We start from the raw sequence: 17,038 nt of genomic DNA on the forward strand, positions 1-17,038 counted from the left end.
GGAAAACAGAAATCAATAAAATCCACATCATCGACCCCCCTCCTCTTGCCACACAGACGCACACGTGCGCACACACACACACACAGACACACACAGACACACACACACACACACGCATTGACCCCCACAATTACCCCTGCAGCCTTCATGTGCCCCCCACCTTTCAAAAGCAACACAAATATTTTAAAACCGCTATTAAGTTAAACACACTGCTAAAAAATCACCAAAATGATTCCCGGGCGCGGCCACTGCTGCTGCCCACTGCTCCCCTCACCTCCCAGGGGGTGATCAAGGGTGATGGGTCAAATGCAGAGAATAATTTCGCCACACCTAGTGTGTGTGTGACAATCATTGGTACTTTAACTTTAACTTTAACTTTAAAATGATTGTTTGACAAATCAATGACATCATCGCTAAACATAATTCTGGTTTTTTTTTTAACTAGTTTGTTCATAGGATGCCCAAAAGTCTGTCTTCCAAAAACTAAAATGAAAGAAATAGTCTTCGTCTACCAAATATTCTTACTTTTAAAAACTTTTTCAAAACATGCTTCATTCCTATGTGATGATACTTCAAGTTCCAGCTGGAGGGCGCCAACTTTCCAATGTGTTTTACATAGTACTTCCCGCCCTCTCACGGCTTCTCTTACGTAATGAGTAATGACGTAACTACGCACGTACATGCACGCGCATTAGTTTTCAGGTGTCGTTAGCAAATAATAACAATTTGGATAGCTTGCATTATCCATCCATTTTCTACCGCTTGTCCCTTTTTTGGGGTCGAGCGGTCATCGAATGTATATTGTATGATTTATAGCTAATCACCATTAAATATAAAGGATTTGTAATGTATATTAATGGGGTTTCACTTGACATGAGCAAAAGAGTGAAGAAAGAAGGGAATTTTGTTTGTTCATACTACTGTCACTACTCAACTGCCAAAAGAACTGTAGACACCTTAATATTTATTACTTCCTATACTGTATATACTGTATATACTGTTATACTATTTCATATTGCACTGGTACTGTATGTGACTACTGTACTTTTACTTGTACTGATACTTCTACCATAACTACTGGGACTTATTGTGCAACATATTGTCTTGTAAATAATGTACATCAGAGCTATTCAAATTGTCGTATTTTTTGTATTTAGTGTATTAGATTCAGCAACTAGTGTTTGGATCCCACTGTACGCAATATCTGAAGAGCATGGAAAAAAGTGGTGTATTCTGCATGTGACGAATAAAACCCTTGAACCCTTGAATATAAATGCACTTAACATGTTGGTGAAACATTTTCTAAATAAACATTTATCACATGATCTGTGACTATCTGTTTATAATGTACTGTTTAAAAACCTCTTAAGGCCCAAGCTGTTGGTTTACATGCTTTTATTATTTCTCTTTGCTATTTGGGCTTATTGGACCCTAACGAGAATAAAAACTAAGAATCATCTTTTGATATGATGTACTTAGTCCATAAGTAACAAACATGTACTTCATGTTTAGTGACATGCTAATTCTTATTTTTACACTTTTTTTTCTCCAAATTCCATTATATGTTATACTATTCTGACACCACCAGATGGCAGTATAAGTGTCCACATAAGTGGCCATAAGACCCCAATTCAGCAGTGTACACAATTTTGGAAAAAAAAAAGCTAAAAGGTGCTGTCCACGCATGTGGCCACTAAGCCTTTAGAGGTTTTTAAGCTGGAAGTTCTTTGGTGTAAATAAACGAGCCTTTACTTCTGTATGTGCATGCCAGCGGTCCGCCTCTACCCACAGAGACAAAGACAGTGGACAACTGACAAGAGGCTTCACTCCGTTTCTCTCATTCCACTATAGATAACTCAAAAAGTTATGGACGGATTTTCACCTGATTTTATTCATTTATTTATTTTTTTAATGATTAAATCAACATAAAAAACACAAGATACACTTATAATTAGTGCACCAACACAAAACCCCTCCCTTCCCCATTTACACTCATTCTCACTCATTCATACACATTCACACAAAAGGGTTGTTTCCTTCTGTTACTAATATTCTGGTTCCTACAATATATATCAATACAATCTGCAAGGGATAAAGTCTGTGAAGCACACATGATTGTATGTGCTGCTGGTGCACTAACAGTACTAACCTTTAACAGTTGATTTGACAAATTTTTATTAATTACTAGTTTCTATGTAACTGTTTTTATTTTATTCAAGAAAATTCTATTTATTTAATTTAAAATTTTTTTTTTTAAATAAAGGACATTATCTTCACCAGACCAAGTTGTCAATGAAATTAGATTGTTTAAAGGGTTCTTAAAACCAGGTCCAGTCCAGATTATGTCCAACACACACCTTCATTTAAGTACATTCAAATTAGGGAACACAACAACAGATTGCATATAATCTATAAACAAAATTACATTTTCAAAATAAGCATTTAAGTACAGTCCAGATTATGTCCAGGTCGGACTCAGCAACACACACCTTCATTTATGTACACTCAAGTTAGGGAACACAACAACAGATTGCATATAATCTATAAATAAAATTACATTATTTCACCTGATTTTTAGCAAATGTCAGAAATGGGATGAGGAACAAGTGATTACAAATTTGGGGCTGATCTGGATTGAGGACTTTTTTTATTTGTATTATTGGAAACTAGGCCTTGGCGCTCTTTGAGTGCATTTCTAGTTATAATGGTGTGGAACAATTTGAAGGCAAAGATCAAAAGTAAAAAGTTTCAGTATGGCTGTAACTGATGCTACAATTAGTGTAGATAATCAAAAGACTTTCAGTAACTCAGTAGTAGGGTTGTACGGTATACCGGTATTAGTATAATACCACGATACTAATTAATCATATTCGGTACTATACCGCCTCTAAAAAGTACCGGTCCCTCGTCGTCGTCGTCGTCACGTCGTGTCATTGCTGGTTTACGAGAAGACGAGCATGTTCGGCAGCGCACAATCACGGAGTACTTACAAGCAGACACAGTGTGTAGACCAGGCCTGGGCAATTATTTTGACTCGGGGGCCAAATTTAGAGAAAAAAATGTGTCTGGGGGCCGGTATATCTATTTTTAGTTAAACTAACATAAAACCTCACAATAAAGTCGGATTGAATGCTAAAAATGTTATGACAGATCCCCTTAAAAACGGAATGGAATTTGAAATGTTTCTATGAACGATAAAACCCTGAATATTGACAACATATGAACGTGACACCCCCTCTCAATAGACATATTTTACAATCAAGCCAAATGCAACAAAAATGCAACAAACACAGCGAAATGTGAACGCGAAGGGTAAAAAAACATCTACAATCTGATATATTTGATATATCACTAAGCTTTAGAACTTTCTTGGAAAACTCTACTTCCGCGTCTGTCCCTGACACCCACATTTCAGGCTGGCCGCTCTGGAAACACTCTGTGAAAACGCTCCCCACCCACACTGCTTGATGTTTCGTCTGACCTGCTGTGACGTAGATTACTATAGTCACTAGTAGGGCTGTACGGTATACCGGTATTAGCATAGTACCGCAATACTAATGAATCATATTCATACTTGCCAATCTTGAGACCTCCGATTTCGGGAGGTGGGGGGTGGGGGTGGGGGCGTGGTCGGGGGTGGGGCGGGGGGGGCGTGGTTAAGATATATATATATATATATAAGAAATACTTGACTTTCAGTGAATTCTAGCTATATATATATATATATTTTATTACATATATATATATATATATATATATATATATATATATATATATATATATATATATATATATATATATATATAAAAATAAAATAAATACTTGAATTTCAGTGTTCATTTATTTACACACACACATAACACTCATCTACTCATTGTTGAGTTAAGGGTTGAATTGTCCATCCTTGTTCTATTCTCTGTCACTATTTCAGAACACACACATTATACAAATATACATTATAAAATCAATAAGAAAACTGGAGCTCTAATTTGGGAGTCTGAATTAGGATCAGAAGTTCCTATACAAACATTGCGCACTCACTAGTATTGATTACTGCAGCTGTGCACTGGATTCATTCACAAATACAAACTACAACTCACAAACACTTTAGAGTTAGGCTCCACCATCAGAATGTGTACTTAAACTTATAAAGATCACATGGATATTATTCAGTGAGTTGATTCACCAAAACTAACCTGTTATACAGGAGGAAAAAGCACACAGGACGTTTCAATTGTTCACAGACTGGTCGCGCTCATCAGAATGACAAGACACTTCCGGTCTGCAGGTGATAGCATTCAACTGGGAAGAAACGCCCTACTGCTCCCTACTGACCAATGTGAATACTGATAAATGTGTAATGACAGCTCCAAAAACGAATTCAAACCACAAAATAAAATAAATAAATCAACACAAAAATGTGACACATTATGGGTGGGTCACATATGCATGTACAGTAGATGGCAGTATTGTCCTGTTTAAAAGTGTCACAACATTGCTGTTTACGGCAGACGAACTGCTTTACGGTAGACGAAGACTTGACTGCTGTTGTTGTGTGTTGTTACCGCGCTGGGAGGACGTTAATGAAACTGCCTAACAATAAACCCACATAAAAAACCAAGAACTCGCCCTCGATCATTCTACAGTTATAACGTGATTGGGCAGGCAGGCTGTTTACATTGTGGGAAAGCGGACGTGAGGCTGTCAACACGTCACTCAGGTCCGCATGGAGCTGGAGGGGGCGTGGCCTCCAGCTCCGCCTGAATTTCGGGAGATTTTCAGGAGAAAATTTGTCCCGGGAGGTTTTCGGGAGAGGCGCTGAATTTCGGGAGTCTCCCGGAAAATCCGGGAGGGTTGGCAAGTATGATCATATTCGGTACCATACCGCCTCTGAAAAGTACCGGTCCGCCACACCCTGAGATATTTTGTTAAAATAAAGCCAATAATGCAATTTTTTCCGGTCCCCTTTATTTAGAAAAGTATCAAAAAGTACCGAAAAGTATCGAAATAATATTGGCATCGGGACAACACTAGTCACTAGTATATCATGCAAAAGCGCAGATACCAACCATTGAAATATGTTGTATAGTTCAAGACTTATGGTAATTTGAAAACATCACTGCACATCATAATGGCAGCTACACTTTCCATCTTAAAGGTCTGAAAAAATTATTTGGGAATGTCCGGCGGGCCAGATTGAAAAGTTTAACGGGCCGCATGTGGCCCCCGGGCCTTAATTTGCCCAGATCTGGTGGAGACAGAAAAGGGAGAACGGACGCATTTTGGTTTGAAAACTAAAGATACAGGTGAAGTTATAACACTGAAACGCCCTCAGGAAGAGGTGCTTTAAGACATGGCTAGCTAGCTAGCGGCTAAAGTCCATCCGCAGTCGGCAGCGTTGTAGCGACTTCTAAATCACTAATCCTCGCCTCCATAGCGACAATTAAAGTAAGTATCTTACAAATATCATCCCTGCAGGACGAGGAATAGCTAAACATGCTTCACTACACACCGTAGCTCACCGGCGTCACCGCTTATGACGCCGTTCCTGAATGTAAACAAACGCCATTGGTGGATCTACACCTAACATCCACTGTAATGATACCAAGTACAGGAGCGTATCTAGCTGATACTACTACGATTACATCGATTGTTTTTAGCATCACAAAATCTTCTTTCGTTTAAAAAAAATGTATATTATGTTTATTAATACAGGAAATCCAAAGACATGCACCTGGGGATAAGTTGATTGGCAATACTAAATTGGCCCTAGTGTGTGAATGTGAGTGCGAATGTTGTCTGTCTATCTGTGTTGGCCCTGTGATGAGCTAGCGACTTGTCCAGGGTGTACCCCGCCTTCCGCCCGATTGTAGCTGAGATAGGCTCCAGCGCCCCCCCGCGACCCCAAAGGGAATAAGCGGTAGAAAATGGATGGATGGATTGATAATACAGGAAATATGTCCCTGGACACATGAGGACTTTGAATATGACCAATGTATGATCATGTAACGACTTGGTATCGGATTGATACCCAAATTTGTGGTATCATCCAAAACTAATTTAAAGTATCAAACAGACGAACAAGTGATTATTACATTTTAACACAAGTGTAGATAGAACATGTTAAAATAAAGTAAGCAGATATTAACAGTAAATGAACAAGTAAATTAATATTTAATTTTCTACTACTTGTCCTTAATAATGTTGACAAAATAATAGAATGATAAATGACACAATATGTTACTGCATATGTCAGCAGCTAAATTAGGAGCCTGTGTTTGCTTTATTTAAGGACAAACTTGCAATAAGAAACATATGTTTAATGTACCGTAAGACTTTTTGTTAAAAATAAAGCCAATAATGCAATTTTTTGTGGTCCCTTTTCTTTAGAAAAGTACCGAAAAGTACTGAAAAGTACCGAAAAGTACCAAAAAGTACCGAAAAGTACCGAAAAGTATCAAAATACATTTTGGTACTGGTACCAAAATATTGGTATCGGGACAACACTTGGTAGGTTTCCTTTCCACGCCTGTTTGTGTATGAGAGCTATCGCGCCTCCACCCACAGAGAAAAAGACAGTGGATGACTGACAATAGGCTTGACTTTGTATATTTCATTCCGCATGCAAAAAATTATGAACAGATTTGTATCTACCGTTCAGGAAAGGTTATAATTGTGTTGTAGCAAAATTCAAAAGTAAAAAGTATTACCGCATAACCTTTATTTCCAGGCTTTTGCGGGCCACATCAAATGATTCCAGGCCTTGAGTTTGACACCTGTGCTTTGATTGATTGATTGAGACTTTTATTAGTAGATTGCACAGTACAGTACATATTCCGTACAATTGACCACTAAATGGTAACACCCGAATACGTTTTTCAACTTGTTTAAGTCGGGGTCCACGTTAATCAATTCATGCTTTACATTCTTGTTGGAACCTGAGGTCATGGAGGTAAAATCCACACATTTGAAACTCCAAACATGCATATTCAGTCCATGGCATGATGCAAGATGAAAATAAACCCAACTGGAAAGCGGTCAAATGTGTGCGCAGTGCAATTGTGACACGTTTTTGTAAAAATAAGCGTCAGAAGAAAATAAACGTGTTGCTGGTTCCTCCAGCAGCCATCTGTTGCTGGAAGATTCACACAGAGCGAGAAGAAGGAAGGGGTGGGCGGCGCTGGCGAGCAAAAACACATTTTTGTAACTTGGGGTTTTTTAACGCAACTCTCCGCAGGCCGAGAAGAAGAAGGCAGGGGCTTACAAAAGATGACTCACGTCTGGTTTAGGGCCGTGTTGGAGTCAAGGTGTTGTTGTTTTGAATAAGCCAGCAAATACAAACCGCCACAAAATGATCCCATGCAGCGTTCTGGTTGTTTTTAACAAAATATCTTCTTGTAAGCGCTCAGCCTTTGCGGAGTGTGACAAATAACCCGGCGGGCTCAGCGAGCATTCCAACAACGCCATATTACCGCATGAATATTTCACGTCCAACGTTCCGCTTACTGGCACGCGGGCAGCTGGCAACGTGCTGCCGCGAGCAGCATGTGCGGCTCCTACTGTATGTTGTAGCTGTGGGGGGACCAAATAAACACCGTTTCATGAGGAACTGCTGAGAAAAAAGCTTTCAAGAAGAAAAGGAATTGAGGACTAAAATGTAGCAATGTGTGATGCCACTGATTTCCGATCCGATACCAAGTAAAATTTAGGCTGGCATCGGCGATACCGATCTGATAGCGATGGTTTGTGCAAATATACCTAAAATGCTAAAATGTAAAATGTTGTGCATTTTCAAATAATAACATCCATCTATCCATTTTCTACCGCTTGTCCCTTTCGGGGTTAGCGGGGGGTGCTGGAGCCTATCTCAGCTGCATTTGGGCGGTAGGCGGGGTACACCCTGGACAAGTCGCCACCTCATCACAGGGCCAACACAGATAGACAGACAACATTCACACTCACATTCACACACTAGGGCCAATTTAGTGTTGCCAATCAACCTATCCCCAGGTGCATGTCTTTGGAGGTGGGAGGAAGCCGGAGTACCCGGAGGGAACCCACGCAGTCACGGGGAGAACATGCAAACTCCACAAAGAAAGATCCCGAGCCCAGGATCGAACCCAGGACCTTTGTATTGTGAGGCACACGCACTAACCCCTGTTACACCGTGCTGCCTCAAATAAAAACATATCTATCTAAAAAATAATAACAGTAAAAATGGAAGAAAAAATAGTAATACATTAGATTGTAATTAAATAAAGCTGAAATTGTTAAACTAGTAATATTATTATACTTAGTCACCTACAACACAAAGTTGTCTTTATATATGTTTTTAGCATTTAAAAAAAAGAAAAGAAATATCAAAATGCCCCCAAGCTACAATAAAAATAAAAAATATACCTAAAATGTAAACAAAGTTTATTTAAAAAATATTTTATTATTATAATAATTTTTATAATTATTATTAAAATAATTAAAAATGAAATTATTATTAAATTAATATCAAACATATTATATTATTCCATCCTTCCATTTACTACCACTTGTACCACCAGGGGTCGCGGGGGGTGCTGTAGCCTATCTCAGCTGCATTCGGGCGGAAGGCGGGGTACACCCTTATATTATTACTATAATAATAATGTTTTTTTTTTGTTTTTTTTTAAACCCACAGTAGAAATGTAAGAAAAAAGAAAAAATAGTAATACATTTGAATTTAATTTAAAAAAGCTGAAATTGTTAAACTAGTAATATTAATATACTTAGTCACCTACAACACAAACTGTTGTCTTTATATGTTTTTAGCATACAAAAAAATCAAAATGCCCCCCAAAGCTATCAAAATGAAAAATTTAAATATACCTAATATGTAAACAAAGTTTATTTATTTAAAATATATGTTATTTTATCATTATAATATTTTATAATTATTATTGAAATAATTAAAAACTAAATTATTAAATTAATATCAGCCATATTATATTATTATAATAATATTAGCATTATTATTATAATAATAATGGTATTATTTTTATTCCATTCTTACTTGGAAAAAAAATAACGGTAGAAATGTAAGAAAAAATAGTAATACATTTGAATGTAATTCAAAAAAGTTTAAATTGTTTAACTAGTAATATTAATATTCTTAGTCACCTACAACACAAAGTTGTGTCTTTATATATGTGTTTAGCATTTTAAAAAATAAAAATAAATACAAATAAAATGTATAAATATATATATATATATATATATATATATATATATATATATATATATATATATATATATATACATCAAAATGCCCCACCAAGCTCTTAAAATAAAAAATAAAAATATAACTAAAATGTAAATTTTTTTATTTATTTAAAAATATTTAATTTTATTATTATAATAATATGGTATTATTATAAAATTATTATTAAAATATATATATTTTTAAATTAAATTCATATCAAACATATTATATTATTATAATCATATTAATATTATTATTATAATAATGTAATTATTTGTATTCTATTCTTATATGGCAAAAAACAAGGGTAGAAATGCAAGAAAAAAGTGCAAAAAAAATCAATATGTAATGAGAAAAAGCTGAAATGTTCTAACTAATAATTAACATTAATATACTTAGTCACCAATGACACAAAGCCGATACAACATCTATTTTAGCATTAGTTTAAATAAAAAAAATATCAATATGGCCCCGCATACTTTGACTTTTCAGTATGTGGCCCTTGGAGGAAAACGTTTGGACACCCCAGAACTCAAGCATCAAGAGTATCGATATCAGAGCATAAATATCTGGAATCGGTGGTACCGATATTTGAGTATTGATCCACACATCACTATTAAAATGATCATACATGTGCAGAAATATGGGGAAATAACTATAAAAGTACACTTCCTTCATTAACCGTGTTACAAAAAAGATCAGTTAGAATAATACATAATTTTCGATATAGAGAAAATACAAACCTTTTATTCATTGAATCAAAAATACTGAAATTCCACGACATAGTGAATTTGCAAACAGTTAAAATTATACATTAAGCAAACTATAACCTGCTACCCAAGAATATACAACAATTCTTCTCAACAAAAGACGAGAAATCTAATCTTAGAGAAAAATGTAATTTAAAACATTTGTACGCACGGTCAACACTTAAGACCTTCAGTATATCAGTATGTGGAATTAAATTATGGAATGGATTAAGCAAATAAATCAAACAATGTACTAATATGATCCACTTCAAGAAACTCTTCAAACTTAAAGTGTTTACAAAGTACAAAGAAGAAGAACCATGATAAACATTCTGAATTTATTTCATCCATCCATTCATTTTCAAGATAATCTTACTCATCTCACCATATGAAATATAACTTACTTCACCAAGTATTTTTTATTTATTTATTATTTTTATTGTTATTACTTATGGAGTATATTGTGAATAAATTGAGGACAGGAAGTGAACAAATGTTTTAGCAACTGCTATGTAAAGGAAAAGGGGTAGGATTACCGGTATATAAGCTCTGCTTCTTCCTACTCCTTTTCGAACATGTTGAATAGAGAAACTGGAAATTGTGATATATCATGTTGTATGCATGCATGTTGCAAATAAACTCAAACTCAATACATCACAACCTATCACAGCAATCTACATGTACCATGCACCTGCTGCACTTTTGATGTTCCTACACAGCACAGGTGTCCAATTTAAGGCCCGGGGGCCAGATATGGCCCGCCCCCTCATTTTATATTGCTTGGAAATAATGTGTCAATAAAGTTTATATCATTATGTGTTGTCAACTTTGTACTTTTTTATGTAATTGCCTGAAATAAATAAATAATGAAATGAAATAAGTACTTTATATTTTCTTACTAAATCTGTTCCTTCCCTTTTGACAGAAAAAAAACATATGTGCTGCATACATTTGCATATATTTTCATTCAATCTTATCTTGATTATCTAATGTAACAAATATTATCCTATCAATATACAGCATTACATTTGTTTCTTAAAATAAAAATAAGCACTAAAATATCTGGTGGACTTATGTTTGACTCTATAATAATAATGCTGTTCATGTTAATGTCATGTTAGTTACATTTGGATTTAGGTTGGAAAATATTTATAATCTGTCATAATATAATGAACTATTAGTTTTGTGTTTCCTAATAATGTAACAAATATATCATCATAGATTACAAACTTTTTTGTTAAAATAAAAATACATATCCGATTGATTTAGGATTTCAAAGCAAGTTATATATTAAATTGTACATTGTAAAAATGGCAATATATTGTAGGGTACAACACATTTATTAATTAGCATTGTGCATATTTTTTTCTAGCAAGTATTAGCAGTGTGCATATTTTCTAGCAAGTATTACTTAGCAGCGTGCATATTTTTTTTTTAGCAAGTATTACTTAGCAGTGTGCATATTTTATAGCAAGTATTACTTAGCAGTGTGCATATTTTCTAGCAAGTATTATTTAGCAGGGTGCATATTTTCTAACAAGTATTAATTAGCATTGTGCATATTTTCTAGAAAATATTACTAAGCAGCGTGCATATTTTCTACCAAGTATTACTTAGCAGTGTGCATATTTTCTAGCAAGTATTACTTAGCAGCATGCATACTTTCCACCAAGTATTACTTAGCAGTGTGCATATTTCTAGCAAGTATTATTAGTGTGAATATTTTCCAGCAAGTATTACTTAGCAGCATGCATATTTTCCACCAAGTATTACTTAGCAGCGTGCATATTTTCTAGCAAGTATTACTTAGCAGTGTGCATATTTTCCACCAAGTATTACTTAGCAGTAGGGCTGCGAATCTTTGGGTGTCCCACGATTCGATTCAATATCGATTCTTGGGGTCACGATTCGATTCAAAATTGATTTTTTTTCGATTCAATGCGATTCTCGATTCAAAAACGACATTTTCCTGATTCAAAAGGATTCTCTATTCATTCAATACATAGGATTTCAGCAGGATCTACCCAGTCTGCTGACATGCAAGCAGAGTAGTAGATTTTTGTAAAAAGCTTTTATAATTGTAAAGGACAATGTTTTATCAACTGATTGCAATAATGTAAATTTGTTTTAACTATTAAATGAACCAAAAATATGACTTATTTTATCTTTGTGAAAATATTGGACACAGTGTGTTGTCAAGCTTATGAGATGTGATGCAAGTGTAAGCCACTGTGACACTATTGTTCTTTTTTTTTTTTTTTATAAATGTTTAATGATAATGTCAATGGGGGATTTTTAATCACTGCTATGTTGAAATTGTAACTAATATTGATACTGTTGTTGATAATATAAATTTTTGTTTCACTACTTTTGGTTTGTTCTGTGTCGTGTTTGTGTCTCCTCTCAATTGCTCTGTTTATTGCAGTTCTGAGTGTTGCTGGGACGGGTTTGGTTTTGGAATTGGATTGCATTGTTAAGTTATTGCTGTGTATTGTTTTGTTGGATTGATTAATTAAAAAATAAAACAAAATAAATAAATAAATAAATTTAAAAAATAATAATAATAATTAAAGAAAAAAAATCAATAAAAAAAAAAAAAAGAGAATCGATTCTGAATCGCGCGTGAGAATCGCGATTCGAATTTGAATCGATTTTTTCCCACACTCCTACTTAGCAGCATGCATATTTCTGTCAAGTATTACTTAGCAGCGTGCATATTTTTTTTATACCAAGTATTACATAGCAGCTTGCATATTTTCCAGCAAGTATTACTTAGCAGCGTGCATATTTTTTTTATACCAAGTATTACATAGCAGCTTGCATATTTTCCAGCAAGTATTACTTAGCAGCATGCATATTTTCTGCCAAGTATTACTTAGCAGCATGCATATTTTCTGTCAAGTATTACTTAGCAGTGTGCATATTTTCTAGCAAGTATTACTTAGCAGCGTGTATATTTTCTAGCAAGTATTAGCAGTGTGCGTATTTTCTGGCAAGTATTACTTAGCATTGTGCATATTTTCTAGCAAGTATCACTAAGCATTGTGCATATTTTCTAGCAGGTATTACTTAGCAGCATGCATACTTTCTACCAAGTATTATTTAGCAGCGTGCATATTTTCTAGCAAGTAAAACTTAGCAGTGTGCATACTTTCCACCAAATATTACTTGGCAGTGTGCATATTTTCTAGCAAGTATTAATTAGCAGCGTGAATATTCCCTGCCAAGTATTACTTAGCAGTGTGCATATTTTCCACCAAGTATTACTTGGCAGCGTGCATATTTTCCACCAAGTATTCCTTAGCAGTGTGCATAAATTCTAGCAAGTATTACTTAGCAGTGTGCATATTTTCTAGCAAGTATTACTTAGCAGCATGCATACTTTCCACCAAGTATTACTTAGCAGTGTGCATATTTCTAGCAAGTATTATTAGTGTGAATATTTTCCAGCAAGTATTACTTAGCAGCATGCATATTTTCCACCAAGTATTACTTAGCAGCGTGCATATTTTCTAGCAAGTATTACTTAGCAGTGTGCATATTTTCCACCAAGTATTACTTAGCAGTAGGGCTGCGAATCTTTGGGTGTCCCACGATTCGATTCAATATCGATTCTTGGGGTCACGATTCGATTCAAAATTGATTTTTTTTCGATTCAATGCGATTCTCGATTCAAAAACGACATTTTCCTGATTCAAAAGGATTCTCTATTCATTCAATACATAGGATTTCAGCAGGATCTACCCAGTCTGCTGACATGCAAGCAGAGTAGTAGATTTTTGTAAAAAGCTTTTATAATTGTAAAGGACAATGTTTTATCAACTGATTGCAATAATGTAAATTTGTTTTAACTATTAAATGAACCAAAAATATGACTTATTTTATCTTTGTGAAAATATTGGACACAGTGTGTTGTCAAGCTTATGAGATGTGATGCAAGTGTAAGCCACTGTGACACTATTGTTCTTTTTTTTTTTTTTATAAATGTTTAATGATAATGTCAATGGGGGATTTTTAATCACTGCTATGTTGAAATTGTAACTAATATTGATACTGTTGTTGATAATATTCATTTTTGTTTCACTACTTTTGGTTTGTTCTGTGTCGTGTTTGTGTCTCCTCTCAATTGCTCTGTTTATTGCAGTTCTGAGTGTTGCTGGGACGGGTTTGGTTTTGGAATTGGATTGCATTGTTAAGTTATTGCTGTGTATTGTTTTGTTGGATTGATTAATTAAAAAATAAAACAAAATAAATAAATAAATAAATAAATAAATTAAAAAAATAATAATAATAATTAAAGAAAAAAAATCAATAAAAAAAAAAAAAAGAGAATCGATTCTGAATCGCGCGTGAGAATCGCGATTCGAATTCGAATCGATTTTTTCCCACACTCCTACTTAGCAGCATGCATATTTTCTGTCAAGTATTACTTAGCAGCGTGCATATTTTTTTTATACCAAGTATTACATAGCAGCTTGCATATTTTCCAGCAAGTATTACTTAGCAGCATGCATATTTTCTGCCAAGTATTACTTAGCAGCATGCATATTTTCTGTCAAGTATTACTTAGCAGTGTGCATATTTTCTAGCAAGTATTACTTAGCAGCGTGTATATTTTCTAGCAAGTATTAGCAGTGTGCGTATTTTCTGGCAAGTATTACTTAGCATTGTGCATATTTTCTAGCAAGTATCACTAAGCATTGTGCATATTTTCTAGCAGGTATTACTTAGCAGCATGCATACTTTCTACCAAGTATTATTTAGCAGCGTGCATATTTTCTAGCAAGTAAAACTTAGCAGTGTGCATACTTTCCACCAAATATTACTTGGCAGTGTGCATATTTTCTAGCAAGTATTAATTAGCAGCGTGAATATTCCCTACCAAGTATTACTTAGCAGTGTGCATATTTTCCACCAAGTATTACTTAGCAGCGTGCATATTTTCCACCAAGTATTCCTTAGCAGTGTGCATAAATTCTAGCAAGTATTACTTAGCAGTGTGCATATTTTCTACAAAGTATTACTTAGCAGCGTGCATACTTTCCACCAAGTATTACTTAGCAGTGTGCATACTTTCCACCAAGTATTACCTTGCTGGTGCGCGCCTCAACAGGTGGCAGCGACAGGTTGTAACTTACATGGCGGCCTCCATTAACGGGTACAGCATGTGTGTTGCGTTACGTGGATGGCTAAGCGGTTGACTAACCCAAACAGTCAGATGGCGGGATCGAACCTGCACGTGGGCTAATTTTGTTCAGCGGTGGGGGGGGAGTGGGTACTGTACTGCGAGTGAACCCAAAAGTGCAGATTTGCCACGAGGAGGAGTGATGACGTATGTGTGTGTGTGTGTGTGTGTGTGTGTGTGTGTGTGTGTGTGCCGCGATGGTGGGAACAGATGGGCGGGGGAAGTGGACTCCTGTGCCTGAGGAATACTGCGGCGCTGAGGATCCGAGCGCCGCCTACGTTCCACCCTGGGCCCTAGTTACCCACTACAGCACGTGGAGCCGGTCCAGCGCCAGCAGAACCATGGCGGACCAGCCCCCCCTTGCGCCATCTGTCTCCTAGGACTGACAACTTAACCCCCCCACCCTCGTGCATCCTTTTTATTCGCCGCCGTGTCCTCGCCAGCCACGCCACCTCCGAGCAGAAAGCAAGAAAACAGTCCCACTGAAAAAGTGTTCTTCGGGAGCGGGCGGAGGACATTGGAGGTTTATTTGGCGAGTGGACTCGAGTGATTCAAACGTCCCGTACATCGCCAAAATGGAGGGACGAAGGCGACAAGGATTTGGCAAGTAAAGAGTATAAAAAGCGAAATGCAAAATGGTCGCCTGTTGTTCGAAATCCAAAGACGGATAAATGGCGTCCAAGTAAACGACTCCCCCGCCGGGCCGGGTCCTAATCACGCGTCCGCTCAGCCTTCTAAGCGAGGGGGAATGTCTGATGTCCCACAATGCCCTGCGTCTGCCGCCTGGATAACGAGGCGACTGCGGCCATGACACCACGCTGGGTGGGAAGGCCGTTTGGGTGTCGTAAGGACCGATAATGAGGGACAAACTCTGCTCGGCGCTGGAGGCGAGCGCGGCGGGAGACCGGACATGAAACGGGAAGGCGGGGGAGGGGTGGGGGGGGTGTGGAAGGCGAGGGAACAGAGACCCGGACGGCGGAAAAAAATAGGAAAATAAAATAAAAATGCCGGACAGCAAATTAAGGAAGAAGCTTTAGGCGTTCAATGACGCCGCTGTTAGCATGCGTTACATAGAGACAAACAAAGCTGCTCGGCGTTTTATTAATAAAGCTGTGAAAATTGTCTCTCAGGACCGCCTGCGTCTCCCACACGCTTGGACCGCGCAACTTTCCACACTTCTTATTTTCGGTCTTGAAACAAATCTTTGTCCTCGCTCCCCGGCAGCCAAAAAAACTCGGTATAAAAAGAGCGTCATTCCAAATGGACGGAAGATGGGTTTGCCAAAAAAGTGTCCGAGTTATAAAAAAATGATTACCAAATAAGGAGCGGGTGTTATGTTCCCCCTGGTGTTGATGGGTGTCCTTTTGTGCGACACGGTCCCGGCCTCTGTGTATGTCTTGAGGCTATAATGGCCGACGTTGGTAAACGCGTAGCAACGTCCAAACTAGGGTTGTACGGTATACCGGTACTAGTATACAGGTAAAAGCCCGTAAATTAGAATATTTTGAAAAACTTGATTTATTTCAGTAATTGCATTCAAAAGGTGTAACTTGTACATTATATTTATTCATTGCACACAGACTGATGCATTCAAATGTTTATTTCATTTAATTTTGATGATTTGAAGTGGCAACAAATGAAAATCCAAAATTCCGTGTGTCACAAAATTTGAATATTACTTAAGGCTAATACAAAAAAGGGATTTTTAGAAATGTTGGCCAACTGAAAAGTATGAAAATGAAAAATATGAGCATGTACAATACTCAATACTTGGTTGGAGCTCCTTTTGCCTCAATTACTGCGTTAATGCGGCGTGGCATGGAGTCGATGAGTTTCTGGCACTGCTCAGGTGTTATGAGAGCCCAGGTTGCT

Source organism: Nerophis lumbriciformis, linkage group LG39 (assembly GCF_033978685.3).
Source record: "Nerophis lumbriciformis linkage group LG39, RoL_Nlum_v2.1, whole genome shotgun sequence".
NCBI lineage: Eukaryota > Metazoa > Chordata > Actinopteri > Syngnathiformes > Syngnathidae > Nerophis > Nerophis lumbriciformis.